Below are 12,245 nucleotides of genomic sequence, written 5' to 3'. Positions count from 1 at the left end.
CTCAGTTGTTGTATGTATTCTAATCTCTATCTTCCTCCACAACTGTTGCTCTGTTGCTGTGTTGCAGTAGATCAATTGTGTAAATGGTACAGGCACCAAGCAGCAGCATTCAGTATTCTGTGTATATGTGTATAGTCTTGTTTTCTACTGTATGAAGCTGCAGAACCACCCAAGCACAAAATGAAAATGAATAGATACAAAAAGACTCTACAGTACCTTTCTGGTTCACTGGCACTACTTGCAAACACCAATTCTTGTGTGAGCACCTGAAACAGTGGTTAACAGCATGTAATAATAATAATAATAATAATAATAATAATATGAAGAAGAAGAAGAACTGATCTAGCACTACTGTAAGGTGCTGAAACTTGGACCATTTGCAAAGCTATTGAGAACAGTGTTCCTACAGCTCAAAGAAGATTTCTATTGAATATCAAAGGATGTCATCTCTTACTTTATTCCTAGATAACAACATATGGAAATAACTAAATGCAAAGCCAATGCCATGAGCTGTCTCATTTGATTAGTCAGAATGGCTTCATTGTGTAAAATGGTGGTTGAAAGAAGATTGGTAATGTGAAAATATACAGGTCGTGTGGGAAAAGCCATGTACATTGACTTTGCAAGTGTGGAGTGACTCATAAAAAACGAACATGCTTCAGGCTTGATCGTGAATAGATGATAATCATTAATCATAATAAAATTACAGTTCGAACTGAAAAAAGGAACACTTTTTCACAGGCACCTTCTGATTGGTTTGATGCAACCTGTTCATCTCAGAACAGCACCTACACCCAACCTCCTCAGTTGTTGTATGTATTCTAATCTCTATCTTCCTCCACAACTGTTGCTCTGTATGGCTCCCTCTGGTATCGTGGAAGTTATTCCTTGCTGTCTTAATGATCACTTCCTACAGTAATTGTTTTTCATTCATTCCTGTCCTCAACAATCCTGCAGAGTATTTCACCATTTCTTATCAGTCCACAAAATTTTCAGCAGCCTTATATACACCACATTTCAGGCACTTTGTTTTGTGTCATCTCTTCTTTTTTGATTTTTTAGTCCATGATTCAATAAATACAGTGATTTACTCAAGACACACAATCTGTAAAATTTCTTCCTGAAATTAAGCCAGTTGACACTAGTAGGATTCTTTTGGTGAGTAATGCCCTCTTTTTCTGTGCTAGACTGCTTGTTACATCTTTCTTGATTCCTTAAGCATGTGTTACTTTGCTTCCAAAGTAGCAAGATTCAGTCACACTGTCTACCAGGCAGTCATCAGTTTTGGTACCAAGTGCATCACTAATCTCATTTCTGTCACTCCTCAATATTCAAATAACTGTGACTGATGCCCGAACAACAGGGACTTACATGCATTGACAACAGAAAATAGTGCATTGAGAAATGCTTGCTACTAGCCGAAATCTGGATTTGCGTAATAAAATCTAAAAAAGGATTACTGATTGCTGCACTCTATAATTTATAAGTCACATAACAGTCGCTGAGTGCACCCAGTTTCCGAATGGAAGGTAACCTGATCCTCAGTATTTTTTTTTTTTTTTTTCTTCTATGGTTTGCCTTCAGTCCATATCCTGTACTCAGTATACTCTACATCCCAGTTGACAGGTCCTGTTATTCCTCCTCACTTCCACTGAGGACAGCACTGTCCTCAATAAATCCCATCATTAATAGCCTTTCAGTCTTGATTTTGATCCCACCTCTGAATCTTCCACATTATTCAATGCTGCTTTGATATACAGGCTTGAAATGTTAAAAGGTTGAATTAGCACACTTTAATACTTAAGTAGGTGTCTGTCATTGTATAAAGTGTGGTGTAACTTTGTTAATTTTACAGCTCCTTCTTTAAAAATGTTCCTTGTGATTCTTTTCTTTACAATGTCAGGCAATTTTTGATATAGCAACTAAGAAATGATTTATGCACAGTAGACAAATTAACCTTAATGCATAAATTACAATTTTACATCATTATCTAACACAGTCTTGAAACAATAAAATCTGTTAAAACACTGCTTCTCCCACGGCTACCATCACTGGTGCTTCTATAAAGTTACAAAAATGGAATTCATTCAAATATATGGTTTGCTAGGTTGTTACAAATTACAGTTATAGTTTTACAATTGTGGATAGTTGAATAGTAAATATAGATGCATTTTTGTATGAACTTGTGTGAATGTACAGACAGGGAGGTGACATCAATAGTGACGAGCAGGGCACCGTGTGGTAAAGGGACAGGAACTGCAGAGAGTCGGTCGAGGAAATGGTTGGTATCTTTTATATGGGAGGATAGGTTCCAGGTAATAGGTTAAAGGTGTTGGTCTACGAGAGCAGAGATTTTCTCAGTGGGGACACAGTAACCGGCCACAATGGGGCATCCTGAGTAGTTGGGTTTATGGACTTTAGGAAGCATGCAGAAGGAGGGAGTACGGGGAGTGGTAGGGGTAAGTAGAGAGATGGACTCTGGCGAGAGGTTCTGGGATGGGCCTAAGGATTTGAGTAGTGACTCGAGATCCTGCTGGATTACTGGAATGGGATCACTGTGGCATGGTTTGTAGGTGGAAGTACCTGACAGCTGACGGAGTCATTCTGCCACATAATCCTTGCGGTTCAAAACAACGGTGGTGGTGCCTTTGTCTGCAGGTAGGATTATAAGGTCAGGATCAGGTTTTAGATGGTGGACTGCGGTTCTTTCTGCGGATGTAAGGTTAGTTTGCATGTTGAGGGATTTGGGGAATGATGGTGAGGCAAGGTTCGAGGTTAAGAAATTCTGGAAAGTTAACAGGGGGTGGTATGGAGACAGTGGGGTGGATCGCGGTTGGATAGAGGAGTGAACTGAGTTAGGCAAGGTTCAATATTGGTCTTTTGTTCAGTCTGATTGGTCAGGCTGGTGGCAAAAGGTGTTTCCACTGTTCCTGTCCCTTTACCACACGGTGCCCTGCTCGTCACTGTTGATGCCACCTCCCTGTACACTAACATTCCTAATGCCCATGGCCTTACTGCTATCAAAAACTACCTTTCCAGATGCCCTATGTATTCCAGACCAACAACCTCCTTCCTAGTCTCCATGACCAACTATATCCTCACCCACAATTACTTCTCCTTTGAAGGCATTACCTACAAACAAATCTGTGGTATGGCTATGGGCACCCGCATGGCACCACCCTATGCTAACCTATTCATAGGCCATCAAGAGGAATCCTCCCTAAAAACCCCGAATCCTAAACCCCTCACCTGGTCCAAATTCATTGATGACATCTTTGCTATCTGGATTGAAGTTCGGGATGCCTTATTCACATTCCTCCAGAACCTCAACAACTTCTTTCCCACTTGCTTCACCTGGTCCTACTCAACCCAACAAGCCACCTTCCTAGATGTTGACCCTCACCTCAGAGATGTCTACATCAGTACCTCCGTCCACATCAAACCTACTAACCACCAGCAATACCTCCACTTCGACAGCTGCCACCCATTCCATACCAAGAAGTCCCTTCCATACAGCCTAGCCACCCGTGGTTGTCGCATCTGCGGTGACGAGCAGTCCCTCTCAAAATATACCGAGGGCCTCACTGAAGCCTTCACTGACCCTAGTTACCCTCCCATCCTTGTACAAAAACAAATCTCCCATGACTTATCTTTCCAGTTTCCCACCACTTTCCAAAATCCTACAGTCTGGCCGCAGAGGAGCATTCCCCTCGTAACTCAGTATCATCCGGGACTAGAGCAACTGAATTACATTCTCCGTCAGGGTTTTTATTACCTCTCGTCATGCCCTGAAATGAGAAATTTCCTGTCCACTATCCTTCCCACCCCTCCTACAGTGGTATTCTGCCATCCACCCAACCTACACAATATACTCGTCCTTCCTTACACAACCCCAGCTCCCAATCCCTTACCTCATGGCTCATACCCCTGTAATAGACCTAGATGCAATACTTGTCCCATACATCCTCCTACCACCATCTACTCCAGGCCGGTCATTAACATCACCTATCCCATCAAAGGCAGGGCTACCTGTGGAACCAGTCACGTGATTTACAAGCTAAGCTGCAACCACTGTGCTGCATTCTATGTAGGCATGACAACCAACAAGCTGTTTGTCCATATGAATGGCCACCGACAAACTGTGGCCAAAAAAGAAGTGGACCACCCTGTTGCGGAACACGCTGCCAAACATGATATTCCATATCTCAATGACTGCTTTACAGCCTGTGCCATATGGATCCTTCCCACCAACACCAGCTTTTCTGAATTGCGCAGGTGGGAACTTTCCCTGCAATACATCCCACATTTCCGTAACCCTCTTGGCCTCAACCTTCATTAGTCACTGTCCTCACCCATCAAGCCCCCTCTCTGTTCCCATTCCAGCACTACACAGCTGTCATTTTACCGCCACACCCAGTCTTTTAATTTCTTTTTATTTCTCTCCTTTCCGCTACTTGCCCCCACCCCCCCTCCACAACTTCTCTCCTGCCCTCCGTCTAAACTGCAACACTTCACTGTCCGCTACTCCCACCATACTATCCCTCCCCCTCTCCGCCCCAGCCGCCTCCTTATACCCACCCAGTCGCCACTCCCATCGTGCACTGGTGCTGCTACTTGCAGTGTGGTTTCAGCTCTCTGAGAGTGCAGATGTGTGTGCAAGTTGCATATGTGTGTGTGTGTGTGTGTGTGTGTGTGTGTGTGTGTGTGTGTGTGTGTGTGTGTGTCTACTGCTGACAAAGGCCTTTATGGCCAAAAGCTACAATTGTATGAATCTTTTTGTTGTGCCTATTGCGACTCACCATCTCTGCTATATGGTGAGTAGCAACTTTCCTTCTCTGGTATTGTCACATTTCATCCTGGATTTTCCATTGTTTGAAGGCTATAGTATGCTTGATTCTTTTTTTTCATGAACTTGAAATACATAATTATGTCCAACAATGTTTTAACATATTTGTAAGGGTTGTGGGCAATGCATCAAAAACAAAATGCATCAGTAAGAAACTTCCTGGCAGATTAAAACTGTGTGCCCGACCGAGACTCAAACTCGGGACCTTTGCCTTTCACGGGCAAGTGCTCTACCAACTGAGCTACCGAAGCACGACTCACGCCCGATACTCACAGCTTTACTTCTGCCAGTTCGCAGCAGAGCTTCTGTAAAGTTTGGAAGGTAGGAGACGAGGTACTGGCAGAAGTAAAGCTGTGAGTACCGGGCGTGAGTCGTGCTTCGGTAGCTCAGTTAGTAGAGCACTTGCCCGCGAAAGGCAAAGGTCCCGAGTTCGAGTCTCGGTCGGGCACACAGTTTTAATCTGCCAGGAAGTTTCATATCAGCGCACACTCCGCTGCAGAGTGAAAATCTCATTCTGAAAATGCATCAGTGTTGTACAGTGATCGAAAATGAAGCTCGAGAAGGGATGTCGCATGGCAAGGTACACAAGCGGTTGGCAGAAGGGTGATCTGGAGGAAGACACTACCTGAGCGGCCGACTGATGAGCAGCACAATACCAGATTAATTCTGCGAGCAGTCACTGTGACATAATCCCTGTCCCCAAAAACTTTCACTCTCAGTGAGAAGGCATGGTGGACAGGTGCAAAAGACCATTCACAGATACAGGTCACACAGGACACGACAGTGCCACGGGCCACCATGGAAGGCTGGCACATGCCAGCACTATGAGACAACTCTTCTCCCCAGGAAAGGCAGACAAGAAGGGTCGACAAGACATGTGACACGCCTAATTGTAAGCCTCCTGTAGCAGCTGATGTGCCTCACTCACCCATTGACACACTGGTCTGGGGACAGGGTGCACAGCACAACCCATGCACCTGCTGGCATCTGGCTCATGGACGAGGACTGAATTGAAGCAACGAACACCCACACAGCAGAGCCAACCAAGGTACACCTCACTACTGAATTCATGCTCAAGGCTAATACCACGCCACAGGGAGAATGAACGCATCATCATGTAGCGCAGATGACAACAGTCAACACAGTAGTCAGCCACCTGTTCTGCAGTGTCTTGCTGTCAGCGCTCCAGAATGCTATCCAGTTCGAGTTACATTCGACGGCATGCAATCTCCAATTTCCTCACCATCTCTCGCCATGCCCTCAACTTGACCCTGCCCACCTTTTACCCGTACAAACCATGTTACATTCAGGACATTATGTGTGACAAATGCTGTGTGTTGAGATAGGTGTGTGGAACTTTCTTTACGTTACAGTCAATGTGGTAGGCTTTTGACTGGTGTGATGGCTAAAACACAACCCAATTCCAACTCATATATACTTGTACTTATTTGTACATACTCTAATGACACATTTTTATTGTGTTATGTTTTCTACTACTTCTTTCACTAATTAGTTCACAATTCATTTTTTCATTGTATGTTTAAATGCCTTTTCTTTGTGCATATTCTCCATGAAATATACTGATATTCAATGTTTTTTGCCAATATGATAACTTTCGCTCTTATTAATATATAATCTTATAGATGTCAACTCTATCATACAATACATTCATTTTTGTGATAATCTATATGCCTATGTACATCATACTATATTGACTTTGTGCTAGGATGCTTTCCACCATTATGCATTTTATTATGCTACATTGTTCAACTTCTATGGCGTGTATGTCTGGGGTTTGACTCTTTCTCTACACGTTTTTCAATTGAATGAAAATGATAGGACATTAGGTCAATTTGAACTGATTATGAACTAAATTTTTGCAATGGCAGGGGGCACTTTTTTCATAAAAGCCTCATGCAGGAAAGCGCAAGCTCAACATGAGTGCTGTGCTATTGTTTGTGACATTTCAGAGAAACGGTTGTCGAGCACAGGTTAGGTGACAGAACAGTGCCACATGCAGCATCCCAATTATCATATTCCATACACAACCCTCATCAAAGTTTCTTGTGCAAAGTCTTGGCAGAAGGTGTGATACACTCGTTGACTGTTATGTCAGCACAAGTTTGCAATCATCACCAGGAACTGGTAGGAAGGAATGGTATTGGCACCTTGGTTGACGGACTATGGTTGGAATTTGTTGAAAAGCCATACATGGAAAAGTTTTGTTTATAGTTGATGACTGCCCAAGTTCTGGCACAGAGTAGCAGTTGCTCTCTGAGCACACGAAGGAAGAGAATTTGATGGCGTTGGTACCTGGCCACTTCAAGAACTGGTCACATACTTTGGTGACCTTGCTGCACAGTAATTTCTTTTGCAATTTCACTTGTCTGACCACCTGGACAAATACTTAGTCTTTTTGTATTTGTGTGCTAATCAGTCTCCATGCCGGGGCCATCTCCATGCAGCAGAGCTGACCACAAGTAGCACCTGGCACCAGCACATCGCTTTGCACCATACTGCAAGATATGCAGCTTCACCCTGTAGGGTTTTACCTGACTTTTCAGCCACCCAAAATTTGAATTGAGATTTCTCAGCCATTGCATCCATAGAGCCACTTTGCTTTCTTAGGTGATATCGCAGTCCTGTTACCCACTTGTTTATTGACATTATACATTTCACCTGTTCTCTTTGTTCCCTCTTCTCGTAGTAGATAAGCACACTAGATTCCATTCTGTGTCATTTGTACTAGGTTCTTGCTAACACCTCTGCCAGATGAGGACTATTTACAAATTGGTTTATGTTCATATACATGATTGTTCCTTGCACACATTCATGATCAATTTTCTGTTCCATTTGTAGAAAAATAAATGTAATTATAATTGTAATTTTTAGGGTGGCATTTATCTGTTAAACAGTCACACTCACTAGAATTCTTTCCCACCGTGATTTTTGGAGGGACACATTGATCAGTTAACATAATGAATAAATAATATGAGAGACTAGCCACCCCACATAGGATTTATATCAGGGCCACTATAAGATTACGTCACACACCTTGTGCAGATTCAATATACACCCACTTGGGTGTGATTTGCATAACACCATGATTCTGCCCCGTAGCTTGCATATCAGTTAAGATTCCCACAACAGCAAACACACAGGTAGTGTCTACCATTCTTATTGTTCCTTCTACATTGTCACACATACTGTATACTATCTGTCTTTTCCCACAGCATATAGTGACTTTTCTGAGGATCTAAAATATCTAGCACTTGTTTAATTTGTCAAAAGCTGATCTAGGCTGACAAATAACATGAACATGTCTTGAGTTTTCTTAAGCATTGCATCCATTATGCAAACAGCTACATTCATGTCAGTAAATTGCTGGCCATTGTGCAGATCTAGAAATATCTGTTTGAACTACCTTCATAACTACTCTTACCACCGTAATTTATGAAGAAAACAACAATTACTATTCAGTATAATTACTTGTTTCATTTTATTTATTAAACATTTAATTTCTAATCAACATTCTTCCCCATCTGATCAGAATGTTTGCATCTTGTATTTGGATTGACTAAAATTGAGTAATTTTTTACATATTATATCATTTGGCAAATCACAAACTACCAAATCATATATCATTTCTTCTTGTGCTTTGCTCAGTGTCATATAATACATTTTGTAGTACAACATTTTGGCATTTGACTGTTAACATTATGCAAAACTTACGATACATATTTATATATGCCATAGAATGCTTAAAATTTTTGGCATGTACTTAGACATGAACTCTTCCACTTGAAAATAACCATGTCATTGATACACAACTTTTCAACAATGAAGAGGAAAAACAATAGAAATCAAACATAATGAAAAAGAAGGTGGAATTTTAGGACAAGTCTTAGAATTAGTGTTTAAAATATTGCACTGTCAGCTACAGTTCCAGATAGACTCCTCTGCTGCTTGTTCAATACGAGCCCCACCTTCACAAAAATTATTTCAGCTTGTACAAAACGAGCCACAGTTTACACATTTGTTAGCAGCAATGCACTGGAATATCTACTTTCTATTTTTCCCCTATTAGAGGATCCATGGAATGAAGTACAAGGAACTTGTTGTGCCACACACAAGAGAAAACAGTTGAAAGATATGGATACCATAATGGAGAAATTTTTATTAGTTAATATTAGCAGTATCAGAATGTGAAATACAATGAAACTGGAATGGAACTGTTAATTTTCTATAAAATATGAGTTATATACATTGTATATTCAGTAAATAATTCATAAATTTATCATTGACACAACCTGTGAGTATATACTTAACTACATAAAACAATAACACAAATTAAAGAATGACATTGCAGATTGAATTGTGACTGCCACAGCTGAACATTACTGAGCTATACAATACTTTGTCCATATGGGGCGTTAGTGAGAACAGCATACTGAACAACAATACATAAGTATTTAGTTCATTTGCAGACTAAGAATTATAGCTACTAGGAGTATTACGTTTTCAGGTTAATTAGTACCTGGAAGTACATGTGGCACAAGCAAGTGATTAATGCTTTTCTAACCCTGTGCGGCATGTCAGTTGCTGAAGTGTGGACACAAAAGGGTTAGTCTATACTGACAGGCATAGTGCACTTAGCAATGCAGTAACAACCACACAAAAAACATCAGATAGTAAATTATGGAACATGTCTGTGGGAAGACTGTGAGATGCAGCGAAAAAGACATTAAGACACTGAAGTGGGTACAAATTGAAGTAGCAATGATCACAATATCTACAGTTAAAACCCTAACACACTGTGTGTGTGATGTCTGTTCTTTAGGAGACATTCTTGATGCCACTGCGATACATATACATGAAGAAATGAAACGGAAATTATGAAATTGGCCACAGTCGGGCATTGAAGTGAGTTCAATGGCGACAAGAGAAATTTTTTTCTGGACTGAGACTCAATCCTGAATTTGCCACTTTACACGAGCAGTCACCTGAACAACTTTGGCTATTTGAGCATGCTTCCTGGCCAACCGAAATTCCGAAATTGTCGCACACATCTTACAAAACACCTCCCATCCACCATAATCATTTCTTGCAGCCTCACACTAATTTATATATATATATATATATGCTGTCTGTTCTTCTGGACATGTCTAAAACAACAGAAACAATTCTTTTAGCATATAACAGACTTGGATGCAAAAATATTGCTTTAATGAAGCGTTTTGCCTCTGCAGGGCATTATCAGCCTGTCACGGATTGAGGACATTAATATAACTATTATGAAGTGTAATAAGCTTACATCCAGATCAAGCTAACTGGGGCATTCATTTCTGATACAGCCATGACGGCAGGTGCAGTGGTGCAGCAAATGGGCACTCAGAATGACCTATCACAGTAGTAGACATTGAGCACATATACAATTGAGCATTAAGAGCCATCATGACTGTATCGGAGGCACAAGGCTTAATCTGGAAAATATGCTTACTTCACAGCGCAATAGTCCTATGAATGTCTCTCAGTCCAAATTATCTGATGATGCCCTATACTGAAAAAACACGCAATTAAAGCAACATTTTTGCTACCAAGACTGTTTTACTCTAAAATAATTTTTATAAGTTTGCTTGCCAGTTGGTCAGATGGAGTGACTGATGTTAAAAAGCCATTACAAAGTCAAGTAAGCCATGGATTACTACGGGAATTAAGATATCGTGTAAGAGGAAGAGGGAAATATATGGACAGGCCAGAATAAGTCAGGATCTGACGTTACTTGCTTACTACAAAAGATACTGTAATATTCTAAGGAAAATCATTAAGACGTCAACAAGCTGGTGTGTTCTGACAGTAATTAATAATGTGGATAATAAGATTTAAACTATATGGAATATTCTCAAGTGGGAGATGGGGCGGCCTGACAGTGCACAGCATACCATAGAAATAAAGCTAAATGATGATGTTGTGAGTGATAATTCACAAGTTGCAAATATTTTTAACAATCACTTTCTGAATGTAGCAGCAAAAATATGGTTAAAGAGTTCAGCTGAAGAAGCAAAAAAATATGTTAAAAATGTCATTCCCCAGGACTTTAGGCCTTTAGAAATAGCACCAACATCACCCACTGAAATTAAGGGAATTATAAATATACTGAAAAACAAGAGCTCATGTGGTGTGATGGAGCCTCTAACAGAATTTTGAAGTGTTGTTCAATTTAATAAGTGGAGTCCTTAGCAATATATGTAATGCTTCGCTGGCACAAGGAATTATTCCAGACAGATTGAAATACACAATTGTCGAACCTCTTCATAAGAAAGGCGACAAGAGTGACTTAAATAATTATAGACCAATCTAATTGCTGACTTCATTTTCTAAAATATTCAAAAAAGTTATGTATTGAAGAGTAGTCTCACATTTAAGTGAAAATAATCTACTCAGCATGTCACAGTTGAATTCCAGAAGGGTTACTTGACTGAGATTGCTATCTACACATTTACCCAACAAATAGTACAAGCCCTAAATAATAAATTATGGCAGTTGGTATTTTCTGTGATCTCTCCAAGACATTTTACTGTGTGGATCATGTCACACACTTAGAAAACTCAGGTTTCTTAGATGGCTCTGAGCACTATGGGACTTAACATCTATGGTCATCAGTCCCCTAGGTTTCTTGGAATTGAAGGCTATACACACAGCTGGTTTGAATCATACTCAATGAACAGAAAGCAAAATGTTGTGCTGAGTAGCACAAATAATGTTGGGTGGGTAGTAAATTCTAGTGAATGGGGAGTTATAACAAAGGGAGTCCCACAGGGTTCAATTTTATGTCCTCTGCTGTTCCTTATTCATGTGAAAGACCTCCTACACAACATTCAGCAAGCGAAACTAGTACTTTTTGCAGATGGCACGAGTGTTTATAATAAATCCCATTCCAGAAAAAGCAGTTGAAAATATTGTTAAGGATGTCTTTCAAAGAATTATTAAGTGGTTCTCAGAAAGTGGACTCTTACTTAATTTTGAAAAAACTCACTATATCCAGTTCTGTACACTGAATAGTCATACCGACAATTGATGTGGCATATGAACAGGGTTCAGTTAACAGGATAGATTTCTCCTAATTTTTGGGTGTTCACATACGTACAACACTAGAGGGAAAAATGACCTTTCCTAGCCGTTATTGAAGCTGTCAGTTGCTCAAAAAGGAGTACATTATTCAGCAACATAAATCTTTCATCATTTGCCCAACAACATAAAGTGTCTGGCAGGTAGCAGACCAAGTTTTAAATCTAGCTTAAAATGATTTCTTTTGGACAACTCCTTCTACTCCATGTATGAGTGTCTGTTTCAGAAATGGTCAAGAAAAAAAGTACCTCTAAATGTAGTTGCATGTGTA

This window comes from Schistocerca nitens, chromosome 3, assembly GCF_023898315.1.
Source record: "Schistocerca nitens isolate TAMUIC-IGC-003100 chromosome 3, iqSchNite1.1, whole genome shotgun sequence".
Lineage (NCBI taxonomy): Eukaryota > Metazoa > Arthropoda > Insecta > Orthoptera > Acrididae > Schistocerca > Schistocerca nitens.
This window is presented reverse-complemented; position numbering follows the sequence as displayed.